Below are 6,011 nucleotides of genomic sequence, written 5' to 3' on the forward strand. Positions count from 1 at the left end.
AATATGTTAATCGAAAATACTAGTTTATGAAATAGGAACGAAGTTAAAAGAATGACTCTAGTCAGTGGGTCAGGAGACCATTCACTGGGCTGGTAGTTACACAGAGGCAAACACTCCTTGTGAGATTGTTTTTAAAAGATTTTTGATTTCTCAGACCATACAGCAGCTTTACTTTCCATTCACTGGGACTGCTGAGACCAGAACATCACACTATTGCATAGTTATCAGTGTGTTTGGGAACACACCGTCTGCACTGAGGAACAGCTGAACTTCAACACAAAGGAAAGCATCATGGTTTCTACTGGACAGTTTGGATGTGGACTCTTCAAATGTATATACAGTATCCACAAGTTTACTTCATGAGCTCCAGTTGCACTAAAACCTCTTACATGTTTTCTAAGTGGCTTATTACTCTGTTAAATGACAGAAACAGTTCACACTTGCTACAGATTCAGATTTCTCACAACAGCAGGCGACTTTATATCCAATTTTTTTTGTTAGCCATTATCTGAGCAGCTTAGTGACTGCTTCACTCTGTATAAAATGTCAGGTTTTCTGGACTCTTTACCCTTATTTCTCCTCAAACTCAGGTTTGACACAGGGGATACTACATTTATTAAATACAGACATCACCCTCATGTGGCCAAAGGAAGAACCGCTCACTGGTCCGTAATGTGGCACTGCACACAGTACCAGAACGAGGTGATGGCCCAAGCAGAATCAGAACCAACCCAAGGAAGTCCTCATTCAATTTCCATTGTCTATACAGTGGTTCTCCTCACCACTGCATGTGTGGGGGCTGTGTGTGGATCGGACTCTGGTTCCTGTACTGGTTGTGCAGCAGCGTACTGGCCTGTGCGGTGTCCTGGCCCTGCAGCCAGTCTTGATAGAGGGTGTGCAGGGTGGGGTTGAACTCCGGGAGACGGACTGGCAGACTGCTGTAGGCCTCCTCCATCTGCTGGACCAGAGCTTTATCCACCCGACCTCCAGCTTCACTCTCTGCCTGTCCGCGGCCACTTAAGCACCCTGAATGGACACATGGGAAACACAGGACAGGCTTATACCAGCACATCTGGTGAGTGGTAGCATTTCAGTGGGGATTTCAGGGTCTGGCAGGAGTACATTTTTAAAACAACTAATATGTGTCAAATCCGGATGGTATCTGTGGTGTTACCTCCGGGGCAGGACAGCACCTCCACCAGCTGGTAAGGCACACGGCCCTTCCTCATTCGGTGAACCAGGGTCTGGATGTTCCTGAAACCATAGATAGCAGCAAACCGCAGCAGAGTTTCCCCGTCCCGCTCCAGGGTCACTTCTTGGAAGTCCCGGTTCCTGTGAAACCACCACAATGGCACACCAGAACACACACAATGGGATTGTATTTGATGTCCAAATCTTAAGATATGAGGATGAGATATTGCTGACGTAAGAATCCACATTAAGGGATAAGGACACATTTCTCATAGAAATGAACGCAACAGGTTAGTAGAACTGAGTGGGTAAAAAAAAAAGTGGTGGTATGACTGACTGGGATTTCCACTGGAACACAGTCTCAGTCTCTCACCTCAGGGTCTTGTAAGTGACCTCATGGACATCCAAACCAAAGAGCTCTTTGGCAGCGTGTTTGAACACGTGTTCCAGGAAGCCTTCAGAACCTCGACCCTCGTGCCTCGTCAGTGCCACGTCTCCAGCCTCTCCCATCCTTCAGAGCAACACAGTGAAAATATGCAGTCATTATCAACTGGATATCCTGGCCTAAACAGCTGTTCAAGGAACAGGAACACTGTAAAACATAAAGCAATCCAACACACACTGCAGTATTTCACACAGGTGTACGTTCCATTGTGTACATATTCAATTATTCAATGTGAAATAAATAAATGACTTTCACATTCAAAGGGCCAAGGCACATTTTAATGTCATTTAATGAACTACTCACACTTGGTCCAGTGGAAGTGAGTCCAGCGGCTCCACTGAGACCTTCCTCTGCTGCATGAGGTAAAAGATCTCCCCTGAAACATCACACATCACCATTACTGTCACATCTCCATATGCAAATGCAGAAAGGGCAATACTATGATTGGAGGTAGTGAACAAAACAAGAAAGGAAATAAAGTAGGTTTCTCAAGGTGTTTGTCTTAGTGCTGGATGAGCAGCATCTGTAGTTCAGTGTACATTGTGATGTCAGGTGTCAGCTGCTGTCTGCCTCAAATACATCTAGATGCAAACAGCTGGGTCTCAACAGGACAGGACAAAGGAAATGCATCCTGCTGGCCGAGGAGCGTGTACATTACTGTTCAGGTGTGTGAACTGTTTGGGTTCAGGCCTCCGGTATGCTTTTCAAATGGCTCAGGCCCACTACTATGTGCAGAAAAAGGATTGTGAAGGCTCTATGATGACTGGTCATTTAAAATGGTATAATGAAGACATGATTAAAGTAAAACCTGGTCAAAACCCTCATGCATGTACACCTCTGTGACACCACCCCCAGGCTACAAAACCTGTACGCATCAGAACTAAGGTATCAAAAGAAGCTATACTAACAATGTGCAAAGGTTAGCTAGTTATAAGCAGCTGTGTGCCGGATCAAAAGGAACGAACCTGAGGTGAGGACACAGTCCACATCCCTGCCCTCCAGCAGAATGTTGTAAAACTCCTCTCTGACAGCCTCCAGCTTCTTATCAAAGCATGGAGCCACCACCACATGATAGACTTTCTCTGGACTTAGCTTCTGCTGGAAGACAAGGCAGAAGAAAAAAAACAGTAGAACATGGCAGCTCAGCTCTGAACCTGCTGTGTCTCAGTAAAACATGGCAGCTCAGCTCTGAACCTGCTGCCGTGAGCACTTTACATGCTACCGCTACACCTGTGTCAACACTATATAATAAGATGTTCAAATTCTAATTAATTATACTGTGTCTGCTGACAGAGTATATATCAAGAAGAGGGGAGGAGAAAAGTAGTTTATGTCTGATAACCTCTGACTGAAATGTTGCATTTATGTACTGAGAAATATTCATCACTGTGTGGATTATTTTTCTTATAAAAAAGACAATAGGGGGCATCGATTTCATCACCAATTACCATCACAAAGCTGCCTCATCCAGGAGGCATACTCCTGGAGAAGTTATATTTTTCTTAAATATGGTCTCCTGTTGTAGTGGCAAAGAGAAATGAACAAGAGTCCCAGATGCCTTTCTTGGATTTATAAAGCATGCCGTAATTCAGATGAATGGTCATCACAAGATTATACAGTGAATGACAAAGAATGAAGAATACTGACTCCCTTTATAATCATAGCAAATAAGGTGAAGAAAGAAACAGCAGAGTGTGGAGACAACCTTGCATGGTAAGAGAGAAAAAAAACCATGTGCTAGATGTGATTGCTGTCTAAATGGTTAAAAGGTCATACAAAATATGTTTCACCCTGAGTGGGAAACTTCAAGCTCCTGCTATCTAATCTATTCTATGATTCTGACCTCTAAGGCAACATACATCCATCCATCCATCCATTTTCCAAAGCAGTTTGCTGATTTAGCTAAATGAAATAATGCTGGAAAAACAGGACCATACAGACTGTTATCAGCAGCAAGTCCAAAGGTCAGAGTCTGTCATGGTCTGGGGTTGTATCAGTGCCCTTGGAAAAGGTCACTTAAACTTCTGTGATGGCACCATAAAAAAATACAGAGACTTTGGAGCACTATGTGCTGCCTTCAAGGGGACATCTTTTCCAGGGTCGTCCGTGCATATTTCAACAACACAGTGAAAAACCTCATAGTGCACATTACCAAGGCTGTGGAGGAAAAGGGTGCGAGTGCTTGACTGGCCTGTCTGCAGTCCCAACTTGTCCCCAGTAGAGAATGTGTGGAGCACTTTGAAATGCAAAGAGTGTCAACGAGGGCCCGAGAATGTCGCGCACCTTAAGACTTGTTTGTAGGAGGAAAAGAACAACATGACACCTGACACATTTAATCACTTGGTGTCCTCAGTCCCTAAACGTCTTTAAATTGTTGTGAAAAGGAACAGCAGCATCACACCGTGGTAAACACTTTACTGTCCCAGCTTTTTTGGAATATATTGCAGCATCAGAATCAAAGTTTTTATTTTCAACCAAGAATAAAATTGTTGAGGTATCACATCAAATAATGTGCTGCTGTACTGTTTTCAATGTGATACAGGGCACAGGTGATTTACACATCACTACTTTCAGTTTTATATTTGATTTTGCATACCGCCCCAACTTTTTCTGATTTGGGGTTGTATTTCTTTAATTTTAAGGATATAGTCTAGCTGTAATTTACCCTGTTCAATTATAGATTCTATGATAATTTTATTGCTGTAGTTTTCAGGTGAGAGTCCATAACAACAACAACAACAACAAAGCAGCTCCACTCTCAAAATGACCATCAAACTGAGTGGACACACTAAGACTGCGTTCACACTGCAGGTCTTAATGCTCAGATTGGATTTTTTGCCGAAATCCGATTTTTTTGCGCTGTTGTTCACACTGTCATTTAAATGCGACTGCCATCTGTCTCATGTGTGAACGGTATACAGCCCTGAGGTGACCCGCATGCACAGAAGAGGACATGACGTCAGACGCAGCGTACTGTGTTTGCAAAAATAAAAATGGATGTGACTTGTGATAGCACGTGCGTAGCGATCTAAATAAAGAAATAATAATATCAAGAAGGAGGAGAGCACAAATATTGCTTATGGCCTCACCTCCTCCAGCGCAGAATTGTGACATCTGTCGCATTTCAATGACATAAAAATATGTATCAGATTTAGGACCACATATGAAAGTGGCCTGGGTCGCATTTGAAAAAAAATCTGATTTGTGCTGTTCACACTGTCATAAGATCGGATATGGGTCACATTTGGCAAAAAGATCAGATTTGAGTCACTTCAGCCTGCAGTGTGAGCATGGCCTTAATCACTTTGAAACCCTTTCCAGCTTTATGTAAATCAATTCTTGATCACAGATCTCCCAAAAGCTCTTTTTGGTGAGGCATGGCTCACATAAGCATATTCTTGTGGAGCAAACTCAAGAGGTTTGAGTGGTTTTTGTCAAAGTAGCTCAAGTCCACACCTCCAAACTCATTTTAAGACTGCAGGTATGCTTACACCTGACTCTAGTTAGCTTTTGTGAGGTCATTAACTCAAGGGTTCACATCCTTTTTCCACTAGCACTGAGGTTTCTGTGGTTCAAGACATGAAAGACCAGAATTTAAGCACATTATATTCATCAGTACTCAACTTAGATGATCAGACCACATTTTGACAACTAAATGCAGAAAACCATGAAATTCCGGAAGGTTGACACTTTTTCTGCCACTATGGCATGAAGCTGTGGCCCTGTATTGCACTTTTTCACATTCTGCACCCAATATAGCTCAATTGTCATGCAACTCCAGTATGATCTGTCAGATTTAATCTCAAATTGAATGAATAAAAAAAAAAAAAAATTGTGTAACCATAAGGGCCACATAGCATACGTGGCAACTACCTCAATTATATTGTGCAGTGATCACACCAGTCTCCATAAACATTTTCCCTTTGTGACCAAGATTTGTTAAATGCGCATCAAGTCTAGGTTGTGTGACAAAAGTAAACTTATTCAACTACCAAAGGAAATGAATACTAGCACAGTTTGACCTAGAGAGCTCTTAAAGCCATTATCACTATGCAGTGAACCCTTACTGCTTTACCTTTTCTAAGCCACATATCAAAAACCAGAAGCCTACATGGTAGGCCTCCCACTTCAATACCTTTGTTGATCTAGATGAACTTTTGTAGTCACCCATCTACTGTAGATGGTGCATGACATTTGTAAACCAATAGTCTCACTCAAATGAATAATTCAAGAGGTTTTAGGAATTTTATTCAAGCAGGGTCAAAATAAGGCAGGTACATCTTTGACTCAGGTCTTGCATTGCTTCACAAACCCAAAACAGACTCACTGCAAGACCCTGATGTAAATGTAGACCAGTTTGATTTTTTTTTTTTTT

This window comes from Monopterus albus, unplaced genomic scaffold, assembly GCF_001952655.1.
Source record: "Monopterus albus unplaced genomic scaffold, M_albus_1.0 scaffold353.1, whole genome shotgun sequence".
NCBI lineage: Eukaryota > Metazoa > Chordata > Actinopteri > Synbranchiformes > Synbranchidae > Monopterus > Monopterus albus.